Raw genomic sequence first — 13,026 nt, 5'->3', positions numbered from 1 at the left:
CCGGGGGGTGAACAAAGGCCTCCTGTAGCGAATCGATGCGTTTTTGTAAGAAAAATATCCATATTTCAAACGTAATAAACACTTTTCTCTCACTTCCAGTATCTGTCATACGCGGAAGCCGTGCTGGGGGATGGCGTAAGACGCGCGGCATTGTGTGATTAGTGACGTATGCGGAGAGACAGCAAAACAAAACGCCGGTCACGAATTAGAAGTACAAACTGAAGATTTGCAAAGAAAAATGTTGGAGGATTTCGATATAAGCCAAGAGGAGACTGGTTTTCCTTTGCTAAATTAAGGAAACTTTGCTTCCTTTGCTCCTATAAACAAACTCGCGCCGTGTGAGGCACGTTTTGTTATGAATGCGCGCGCTTTATTTGACGACTTGTGGATTGTTCAACTGCAACACCCGCTGACTGCAATGATAGAGCTTGGAATAGCCAGGACAATTTTTTATATAACTCCGACTGGATTCGTCTGAAAGAAGAAAGTCATATACACCTAGGATGCTTCGAGGGTGAGTAAAACACAAGCCGATTTTCATTTTTGGGTGTACTATAACCCTTTTCTCTGTCACACTTTTTCCTATTGTGTTGACAGCAAAATGTTAAACGAATTGTATCTTGACAGATGAATAAAAATGTAAAAATACAATTTTTGTACAACCTATTTTTATTTTCTCTGCGATACGATACGTTTTTACTACCGTGTTGACAGCAAAATATTAAACATTGTATCTTCACAAGATGAATAAAATAATAAATAAAATTTTTGTGCATACTACATTTTGTCATCTATCTCTTTCAGTAGTGGAAATTTAAATGTGAGGTTCTGGAAACAAGATCTAAATTTAGCAGGGACGGTCGGGTTGGGAAGAAAATTACTCCAAGAGGACAGTGGGTGAACAAACAGTAAATATGCGGAATATAACCAGGCGGGAGCGGGACTAAAAAAACAGTTTTTGGTTTTTAGATGTTTTTGAAGGAGTTATGGTTGATGAGCCTAACTGGATGGTGAAATTGTGATGAAACTATGGGTTTGCTGGAACCACAAGCAGGCACGTTTTATTATGAATGCGCGCGCTTTATTTGACGACTTGTGGATTGTTCAACTGCAACACCCGCTGACTGCAATGATAGAGCTTGGAATAGCCAGGACAATTTTTTATATAACTCCGACTGGATTCGTCTGAAAGAAGAAAGTCATATACACCTAGGATGCTTCGAGGGTGAGTAAAACACAAGCCGATTTTCATTTTTGGGTGTACTATAACCCTTTTCTCTGTCACACTTTTTCCTATTGTGTTGACAGCAAAATGTTAAACGAATTGTATCTTGACAGATGAATAAAAATGTAAAAATACAATTTTTGTACAACCTATTTTTATTTTCTCTGCGATACGATACGTTTTTACTACCGTGTTGACAGCAAAATATTAAACATTGTATCTTCACAAGATGAATAAAATAATAAATAAAATTTTTGTGCATACTACATTTTGTCATCTATCTCTTTCAGTAGTGGAAATTTAAATGTGAGGTTCTGGAAACAAGATCTAAATTTAGCAGGGACGGTCGGGTTGGGAAGAAAATTACTCCAAGAGGACAGTGGGTGAACAAACAGTGAATATGCGGAATATAACCAGGCGGGAGCGGGACTAAAAAAACAGTTTTTGGTTTTTGGATGTTTTTGAAGGAGTTATGGTTGATGAGCCTAACTGGATGGTGAAATTGTGATGAAACTATGGGTTTGCTGGAACCACAAGCAGTTCTGTCTTGGCAAGGTTGAGTTGAAGGTGATGGTCCTTCATTCAGCAAGAAATGTCTGTTAGACAAGCTGAGATGCGAGCAGCTATCGTCGGATCATCAGGACTATGTCCAACAAGAAATGTCTGTTAGACAAGCTGAGATGTGAGCAGCTATTGTCGGATCATCAGGATGGAATGAGAGGTAGAGTTGAGTGTCATCAGCACAGTGATATGAAATTATATGTTTCTAAATGACAGAACCTAATGATGCCGTGTACACCAAAACGTGACGTGTAAACTCTGCTGATCACGGATTGGCCGGAGAGAATCGTCACTACCTGCGTCACTGAACTTGCGACACAAACACAACAGAACCGCTAGATTTAAATCAGCACAGCCAGCGAAGGATCGAACGCAACTGTTTTGAACGAGCGCACCTTTTTTTAACAACCAAAAAGTGGTTGTTTCGTAGTCTGTTGAGGAAGTACAGACATTCCTCTCGTTGGTAGCAGAGGAGCGGATCTAGCGAGAGCTTGATAGGGCGACGCAGAATGAAAAAGTTTTTCAGGAGTCGCGGCATAGGCGGTGCAACTATAACGACGTGAATAATCCCGCCCATTCTAAAGCGATACTAAACTGCAGTGGAAACGCAAACCGAGCCGTGCTGTGCCGAGCCGAGTCGTACCACGCAGTGGAAAAGCGCCACAAGATACCTTGAAGGACCAATCTGAGAGGTAAGACTCAAACCACTGGAGTGCGGTTCCTGAGATGCCCTTTGCCAATAGGGTTGACCGGAGGATCTGGTGGTTAATCGTGTCTAAAGCAGCGGACAGATCCAGCAAGATAAGTATTGAAGATTTGGAATCCACTCTTGCCAGTCTTAGGGCTTCAACAACTGAGAGCAAGGCAGTCTCGGTTGAATGTCCACTTCTGAAACCAGACTAGTTGCTGTCGAGGAGGTTGTTCTGTGTGAGAAAGGCAGAGACTTGGTTGAACACAGCTCGTTCAAGTGTTTTTGCAATGAAAGGAAGAAGGGAAACCAGTTAATATTATTCATTAATTAATAATGGGCAATGACTTAGTATGTGGATGCACAAGAGCACTCTATTTTGGCAGAATGCAGCGCATTCACAGCACTGCGCATACGCGATTTAGTATTGCATCAGCCGTTACCTGTCTCCAGCGAGAACCAGTTGTAAGATTCTGTGGCAGACAACAGTTATATGATCATTCTTAAGTTCCTTTGAGTGTTTAAAGTTGTGTGCGTCCAGAGAGAAAGTGAGTATTGTAAATTTCACTCATTCACTGTTATTCGAGCTGAGTTAGTTTCGGTTTACTGAATAGAGAATATAAGAGTGATGATATGAAATGGATGATAATGTAAAGTATAGTAGTATTTGAGTTCACATCCAATGTGAAGTGTAGTAGCTTTGTTGTATTCAAAAGCTATATTGTGTTGATGTTTGGGGGAAGGCAGTAGTTTCTTAGCACTTTATATGTTGTTATTAATGTGAGCATACTGATGTTGTGGATTGTGATAAGAAGCATTGTTTGTTAGAGTATATCTTTATTTCATTTGTTGCAGACCACACACACTCGAGTAGCTGACATTTAAGGACATAAAGTACAAGACGATACTGCTCTGCACCAGTACTCATGCTCACCTCCTATATGCAAACAAAGAACATTGATTAATGCACCTCGCTACCACCTGGCTCCCCCTCTATTGCATATGCTTGTACCAATAAACTGTTGAACTCGATTTCTTCTCCGCTCTGGTGTTGTAACCCAGGGGTTCTCAAACCTGTCCTGGAGGACCCCTAGCCCTGCAGATTTTGTATGTCTCCCTTATCAGACACACCCAATTCATGTCTTGCAGTCTCTATTAACGAGCTGACGAGTTGAATCGTATGTGTTAGATAAGGGAGAAATACAAAATGTGCAGGGCTAGGGGTCCTCCAGGACAGGTTTGAGAACCACTGTTCTAACCGGCACACCCGGACCAACTCCACCTCCTTAGCTCTGACTAGCACCTTACAGTACTTAGCCCCTCAGCTGCACAGGTTTTAAAGAGACAGCACCGCTTTTAAAATGAAACCTGCTGCAGTCTGTGACATTGATGTAAATCAAAGAACAAAAGAAAAAGAGAAATCACTCACCGCTCTGATTGACTTTTAATAAAGATTAATTTATATTCAATTAATAGTTTATGCATATACAATTTATAGTTTGTGAAGGTTGTTTTAAGTTCACTATGTTTCAAAGCCTATTAAATGTTACAAATAATGTTTTTTTATTATTATACAGCAATAATGTCTGATTAAAAGCTAAAATTGGGAGTAAAATGCATTTAATAAAGACATCAGTAGCAGTATTTGTATCAATGAGACTGGTCTTCATTAATAGTAAGCTACTTGGTAAAAGATGCCTTTAAACTGCATATTTTAAATACACAATATTTGTTGTTTTACATTAATTTGGAGATTCATTGTGAAATTGTTTGTCACATTATTTTTTTAATTGATTGACAGCACTAGTCTAAATGTTTGATGTCTGTTGCTTTGTGCCATTAAAACTGGTGTTAACTTGTATTTTTCTTATTTCACCTCAGACCTGATGGCGCTGAAACAGCAGAGTCAAGAACTGAATGAAACAAAAGACAAAGATCAAAATGAGAAACATCATGATTTCAAAACTGAAGAAGAATCCATTAGTTGCTCACAGACTGAAAAGACTTCCTCACCAGAAGCTAAAAAAACACAAACTACAAACCTTAATTCACACCTAAGAATTCACACTGGAGAGAGACCTTACACCTGCCAACAGTGTGGAGAAATTTTCAATCGAAAAGAAAGCCTTAAATTACACATGAAAATTCACATAAAAAAGAAACCGTTACAATGCTTTCAGTGTGGAAAGAGTTTTACACAGAAATGTCACCTTAATGCCCACATGATCATTCATACTGGAGAGAGACCTTACACCTGCGAACAGTGTGGGAGAAGTTTCAAACGAAATAGAGATCTTAAGACTCACATGAGAATTCACACTGGAGAGAAACCCTACATATGTAATCAGTGTGGAAAGAGTTTTACACAGAATAGTCACCTTAATGTCTCACATGAGAATTCACACTGGAGAGAGACCTTACACCTGCAAACAGTGTGGGAAGAGATTGAGATATAAAGAAAGCCTTAATTATCACATGAGGATTCATTCAAGAGAGAACAGTTTTTAATGACGTCATTGTGGAAAGAGTTTAAAAAATGCAAAATTAAGATTCACATGAGAGTTCACACTGGAGAGAAGCCTCACAAGTGTTTTCAGTCTGAGAAGAGTTTCAGAAGTCAAAGCAGCATGACGACATTTGAAAACTTATTCTGGGAAGAAATGTACATTTTCCTCAGAGTGACATGGTTTAGAAAAAGGGGCTATTTCTACAATCATCTGTACATTCATTCTGGAAGACATTCAATTGTGGTCAAGAGTAATAAAACATTTTCTCCCATCACACTTACAGATGCATGTAAAAAAAGTCATGCAAATGTAAGACTGTTTGTGTTCTTTGTTAAAGAGTATGACAAGAAAAAGTGCTGTTTGAAATCAAGGCTTCAAAGCTGAAAGTGGTCAACATTTGACTCACCTCCATGATTACTTTTTTTTTGTTACTTCACTTGACTTTAATTTCACCTCTTTAATGCTTCACCATAAGTTTTATTGTATTTTATTTTGTGCATTTGTACTCCAGTGACCATACCTGATCGTCTTCTTTGCTGTAGTTTCAAATATTGTATGGTTGCAGTAGATTCCCTGTAATTTCAACTATAGAGGTGTCACTCAATTTCATGTATTGATTCCTCGGAATCAAAATATTAGTCAAAATTCGACCTTTCTGGAAAATGCAACAATGTAATTGAAAGATTATAACTAAATCAACATGAACAGAACAAAATGACTTGTTTCCATTGAATCTAGGTGTTTTTTTTAGCTTATTATTTAGTCAAATCAATTTAAATTTTACGACAGTGTTTTAGTATCACGTAAAAATAAGTCATAATATTTTGACAATAAAATCAAAATGAGAGAATAAAGCTATAGCCAGATGAGATTAAAGTCTTAGCAAGGCCAGTATATTCCATGAATAATGTTAATTAATGTGAAAATTCAACCACCATCTGTGGAGTCCAAACTTTCATTCTTCACATGTATTTAATTAAAAACAGCAATAAAACGTTCTAAAGGTTGAAGTAAGCACCAGCTCCTTAACTTAAGTAATATTGTTGTCTTTTCTGAGGTAAATAACATTTAAGTGATGACTACTCCTCACTTCAAAAAGCTGTTTTATTGACGGTATAATAATTGATTGGAAATTAATCCGCTTTAAAATTCTCTCAATTTTATCACGAAATACAAATTATAAATGTTTTTTTCCTCTTTATTACAAGTTATACAACAATATAAACAAGAAGGAACATAAAAAAAAAGGGAAGGGGGGGGGGGTTATTGCTGCTCTCCCTGTGCAGGAAGTTCTTGCCCAGAACAGAACCATACCGCCAATCCAAACTGTATGCCAATTGTCAATCATCTTTGACGATAGTGGTCCTGACAGAACATAAGTTTAGTCGTTTTAAAAGTTGGATGTATTAAAGCTTATCTATATGTATCTATATTTAATTTAACTTAAATGCAAAGCTTAAAATTAATCGTAGAGGAGAAACAATAATGTACAGTAGGTAGAAAATAATGTGTTTTTTAACCTTAAACCGCATAAACACATTTCATTACACCAAATACACAACATAATGTTCTTTTTAGCAACATCATATGACCCCTTTAATTTGGAGCTAGAGATACGGGGGACTGGCTTCATTGCATCAGATATATGTAACTTTGCTCACAGCTGATTGGTCCAGTTTGGGTTTGCGATTTCTAACCCAAAATAAAACCTGCTCCGGAGCAGGGTAGCCGTGTAGCATCACTTGCTGCCACAAGTCTCACAAAATCCTGGGGGAAACACTGCATATATACTGTATATACAGTATATATATATATATATATATATATTATTTCCAAGCATGCTGTTTCTGTATTCATATACAGTATATATATATATATTCAAATCAGTTGCCAGGCTACTAAAACGCCATTATACAATTTAATGTTGTAATATCTGGATAAGTCTACTGATTGTGGAACCGTGGAAAAACCAGGCAACTTTAAATTTAGAAATCAAGAAAAGCATGGAAATATTGTAGTTATGCTCAGCTCTAAAAAAATTTTTTATTAGCACAGTTCATTCTTTGTTGTCTTTTCAGTAGCTTGTATGTATGTATACTGCACATACTTTTTCCTTTCATATTATTGGGTGCACTAAGCAGTTTGTCTTCCTTTCTTTTTCTTGTTAATTATATATTAGACAAAGTATTTTAAAGAATTGATTCATCCTCCACACTGTTTGTAGGCTTGCGGGCTGCTAGAGCTGATCCCGTAACTTGGGCTTAAGGCAGGGAAACAACATGGACAACTGGCCAGTCCATCATAGGGCTAAATGTATTTAAAGGGATAATTCAACCAAAATTTAAAAATATGTTGTTATTTTTCTTATTACGATCCAAACCCAGATTTACTAACAGCTTGCGCCAGTGCAAACCGTCTTTTGGTGTTAAAATAGTACTGTCAGGATTTCCTAAAGACGCGCAGTGAATAATTAGTGCTGAAAAGGCATGGATATTTTTGCGCCTGACCTTATTGAATATGCATTTGTAGGAGTTTCCCTTTCAGATGCAAAATATATAATAAAGGCCTCCTGTAGTGATGTGCTACACCCCCCCGGAGCCATGTGAGGCATGATGTCTTTTGGACTGTAAAAAAAAAAAAACACCTACTCCTATTCTAACGCTTGGAAGAGCAAGAATAATTTTTAATATAACGCCAATTGGATTCGTCTGAAAGAAGAAAGTCATATACACCGGATGCCTTGAGGGCGAGTAAAACATGGGCTAATTTTCATTTTTGGGTGAACTAACCCTTAAACTATGAATGATCTGTGCCTGTTAATTGCATACTTTTTTTTGGCAAGCACTCTTTACATTCTTTTCTAATTTACTTACCATCTTGTAACTTATTTAACTGAATAAAAAATTACTGAGCACTTTATTAGGTAAGTACTTCATAAGTACGCTGTCTGGTGAGTAAACTAAAAATAGTTAAAACTTTACAATACTGCTTCATTTGTTAACATTAGTTAACTACTTAAGTAACAATAAAAAAGACTTCTAAAGTTATTAATCTTGGTTAATTTGAACATTTACTAATACATTATTAAACATACAAGTTCTACATGTTAATAGTAATTATTATCTAGACCAGTGGTTCCCAAACTTTTTGCAGCGTGCACCCCTTTCTAGTTTTTGACACATGTCAAGCACCCCCACCGCCGTACTCCGGTACCACATTTTTTACTGCAATACAAGTATAATTACAAGTGTTCACTGTATACAGGGCTTGACATTAACTCTTTTGCTCACCAGCCACTGTGGCTAGTGGTTTTCCAAAATTACTAGCCACTCAGCATTTTCACTGGCCACAATTTTGTTGCTGGAAAATTACATTTTATATGACTAAAGTTACTGCAGTCACATTGACATTATTGTAGCCTACTAAAATGTATGCCCTAAGTCACTTAATATTAACTACTCGTTTGAGGTCTTGTTTAAAATCAATGTCGAATTTACAATCGTACTGATTTTCGGGGAAAACTGCACTCTCTTAGTCGTGCCACTCTCTTAGGGCTAGGCTTTATGCAATAAATATAAAAACTACATTTTTTACCGCAGTATGTTTCTTCTGTGTGCAGTTGTGTTCATTTGTTTCAATTTCTCCATGAGATTGTCTCACGTGAGTCTCAACTGCCGTGACCTTGTTACAATTGATTATCCATTATGAATTGCCGTTTACACCAAGTGTAATAAAATCAGAATCATTCTTGCCGAAATTTTGGTGCTTCCCTAATTCGATGTTTTAATTAGATTAGATTAGGTGTCCAGTCGAGCAAGTAAAATTCTCTTTCACTTGCCCCTTCAAAAAATGCACACAGATCATCAAAAGCATTCTCTCGCGTACCCCTGCTGGTCGGTCTGTGCACCCCTAGGGGTGCGCGCACCCCAGTTTGGGAACCGCTGATCTAGACTAATGTGAACTATGAAGAGTTGTATATTTATTAACTAAACATTAACAAAAGATACTGCAACTGATGTATTGCTCATTGTTAGTTAATGGTAGATAATGCATTAATTAACATTAACTACTGAAACCTTACTGTAAAGTGTTACCAAAAAATTAAGCATGACTCTTTTGCTAATGTGTACATAGATTGGTTGACATACAGCCCTGGTGTATCAGAAAGTCTTTAGGACCAGGACTGTGAAACACGAAACAATTATTTCAAAAGTACTCATATTATTGATATGCGCTCTAAGGGTGACGTATCCTCCACACACAAACAAGTTGTGCTCTTCACCAGTGTTTTCAATTGATGAAGGAAGGAGGACCGCCATGGCTGCTGTCCTCTCCCCTTCACTCAATGGAAGAGGGCAGTTATAAAGACTTGATTTGTGATCTACTGTCAGGCAATCTTTGCCATATTTTTTATTCACTGTGTAATTTCGTACGAAGTATGATCTTGTTCAAACAATGAATTTTCAGCGTGGGGAATCAAATGACTGATGTCTGATGAGCCTGTGGTGGGCCTGCCTTGGCGGAGGGTGTCTTGTGGTAAACAGCCAAAACACCCAATGAAGCCAAGGTGCACAACTGAAGATGTGTCGTATAGGAGGAAACATCACTAAGTGGTCACCAATGAAACCCCCCAACCAAGTTGATGCTTCAAAACCCACCCAAGACAAGTACCGGACTGAATCATTTGGGATTGCAACATTTAGTCCTATTACGTAAGTTAAGTTCAATGTGAATATATTGTAAAATTTATTCCTGTGCTCGAAAGCTACATTTTCAGCTTCAATATTCCAGTCTTAAGTGTCACATAATTAGTGTTTTTCACACTTCCGGTTACAAAATGGTCAAGTCCAAGAATAAGTGTTGCTGTAGCGTCCCCCAGTGCAGCAATTCTAAGCAAAACAATCATATTTAAGTTTTCTCGGTTTTCGTTTAAATTACCAAAAAAACAAAAATAATGGGATGAAGAGTCTACATTCATGATTCGGAGAGGGAGCACATATGTCGGAACTTCCAGGAAGTTTGCAGCTAAATGTTGGTGCCATTCCAAGTCGTTTCCCATTGAACAATTTCTGTGTGACCCCTCGGGCCATAACAACATAATATAAAAAAAAAAAATTCTTTAAATTTTTGAAAATCATGGATTTCTTGTTGTCCAAATTAGTCAGTGTTCATTCTGTTACCAAGGTAGAGTGAGACAGTGTTGACAGTATGTATCAGAATTGACATTCATACAGTGCTCGAATTGAATCAAGTCTTATAGGGGGTCCCTACCATAAGACATTTTTTTTGGTGGGGGTGGGGGTTAGTCTTGCAATATACAATTTATACAAAATACACAATATATTTGATCATAATATGCATAACTATATACTATTTATTAAAAAAAGGCTTACATAAAAGAACAGGCTTTTGTGTTGATAAATAATAATCAGTCCAACGTTGCATAACAAAGAGAGATAAGCTACTATTCTTATTTTGAATGGCTTACTCCAAGTAATACTGGATTTAGAGGGTGACAAAGCAGCAGACCCAAAAGGGCAACTATGGCAAATATACCAGGGGACTACATACAAGGCACTTGAAGATCCGTAAAAGCATGTGACATCAAAATACATTGAAATTTCCTAAAAAACAGTAGAAAATATTCAGATGGCTTTTCAGGCTGGCTTTCAGACTCACTGAATGGTATTCAGATTCAGCAGTGGCACAGGAATAATTATTTCATAATGTCTCAGAAAGCAGTGATAAAGGAGCAGTCAGTAACTTCAAATGGACCTGTTTAAGGACCTTTTTATTACTTAAACAGTAGCAAAAGGATGGAAAAATGATATCAGGCTGTAATGATACTATAGAGATGAGATTAGGTATTATTAGGTATTATTCAAAGAGTGCAAGACAACAGGGCAAACTGGATATAGTCTTTATAATAGTTCATAAGTTTAACATAGGCATGTCCAGGAGATTCTCAAAAGTCAACTCATTTATTCATAACAGCTCTCAAAGTAATTTCAGGAACCAGTGGGTGAAGACATAAACCAAAACTCAAGACAGGTAAGTAATCAATGGCTAGTGTCAGCATCTCATTGGATTAGAACAGAACTCAGGACAGGTAAGTATTCACTGGGTAATATAATCTTCCACAGAAGCATTCTGCATTTGTGTGGCAAGTGCTGGAAAGTCCTGCCAAACAGCTCTGACAGTGCTGAAACTGCTGGCAATCCAGCGAATGGAGAAAATTTGCCCAATCTTCAGCAGTGAGATGTTAACATGAGTGGCAGCATCATGGAGCGGTCTGGCATTTTTTTGGAGATTGGTGGTAAAACGTATACAACTTTGAAATGAAGATCTCAAAGTGGTTACATCCAGTTACAGACTTGCATGCATCGTGCACTGCCAACTCTAGCTTGTGTGCAAGACGATGAATACTCTTCAATGAAGGGAAGTCTTTTCTCAACTTTGCAATCAGTCCACTCTCTCTTCCTGTCATGACTGATGCTCCATCTGTGGCAATGCTGATCAGGTGTGATTTTAAATATTAATTGTCCAAACCTGCTGTCAAAAGTGTGTTCTTAAGAGCTTGATACAATGCCTCTGCTGTGGTTCCCTTATCTAGCTCTACAAGATCAAGGAAAATGTTTTCAATGTCCTCTCTGCCCGTCACATCTGCTCTCATCAGGGTGACCGTGCCACTCTTTATCACAACCCTGATAAAAGTGCCAGTACGTGCGCTCATTGGCGCCCCTTCAGCTGGTGGCGCCTAGGCGACTGCCTAGCTCGCCTATGCCTAGAAACGGCCCTGCTCTCAAGTAAATAGCTTTTGCCAAAGTTACTGCTTTCATCAACTGTCAAACTCACAAAAGAATCATTGGACTTCAATGCAGATATCATTGACTTTTTCATTTTAGTGGCAATGTGTTCAATCATGGCGATACACGTATGATCTGATCGGTGTGAAGGGCCCATTTTTCCTCCACTGACCTCTTGCAGCATAATCGGTCTGCTCATTTTACTGAATGCTAATCTTTCTTTTGCCACAAAGTAGGCTGTTCTTAGACTGTTGGCTGTTTCTCTGACAAGAGCATCGTTTACCTTCTCTGTTAGTGTGGGGAGGATCTCTTTTTCTTTCTGGGCTTCAATTTCTAGAGCCCTCTGATGAGCCTGACTGTCCCGGTGTTTGTATATTTTTTTCCTCATGGCACGTACATTCATTGCTTGGACCCTCCCTAAAGCCCACTACTCTGCCACTTGAACACCTTTTTTGTTTGTACACATTCGTTTTACATTTCTACATGCAATACATCCAATTTTGTTTTAATTGATGTACAGCCATGTGGAGTATTGTTCCCTCCATACTTCTAACTGATTTATCCAGGCATCAGCTTCCTTGGAGAAGCTGCTGACTCGCTCCGTGCTTTTGTTGGTGCTGAGCTGTTCAAAGCTGTTGGTGGGGATTTGCTGTTCTGAGCTGTGGCTGACCTGCTCTTCGCTTTCGTTGGGGCTGATCTGTGCTGAGCTGCTGTTGGTACAGACCCATACAAAGCTGTTATCACTACATTTGCCCTCTTCTGAGATCTTGTCGCTGCTGACCTGTGCTGAGTTCCTGCCCTCTGCTAAACTGGAATGGACTGTGCTTGCCTTAGTGGAGGTCCTCTTTATATGTACTCTAGACCAGTGTTTCCCAACCGGGGTGCCGTCTGTTGAGAGCAGGGGTGCCGTGTAAAAAATCATTTTTTAATATTCTTAAATTGCTAAAATGTTAAAAAAAGCATCTATTACATAATATCCATTTCTGATGTCGCCATTAATTAGAGATGCACCGAACCATGTGTTCTGATAATAATAGCTTTCTAGGACTAAACATTATTTGGATAATTGGTCAAATAAACAAACAACATTTTTTTAAATATCTTAACCCTACTGTTAGACCTACCTGAAGAATTAAAAAGCAATTTATTTAATTCGAAGGCCTGTCGTTATTTTTTATTTGTGCTATCATTATTAATTTCTTTATTTGTTCTTATTTTATTACTGACTGCTTACTTGTC

This window comes from Sinocyclocheilus rhinocerous, unplaced genomic scaffold (genome assembly GCF_001515625.1).
Source record: "Sinocyclocheilus rhinocerous isolate Xijiao unplaced genomic scaffold, SAMN03320098_v1.1 scaffold723, whole genome shotgun sequence".
NCBI classification, from domain to species: domain Eukaryota; kingdom Metazoa; phylum Chordata; class Actinopteri; order Cypriniformes; family Cyprinidae; genus Sinocyclocheilus; species Sinocyclocheilus rhinocerous.
This window is presented reverse-complemented; position numbering follows the sequence as displayed.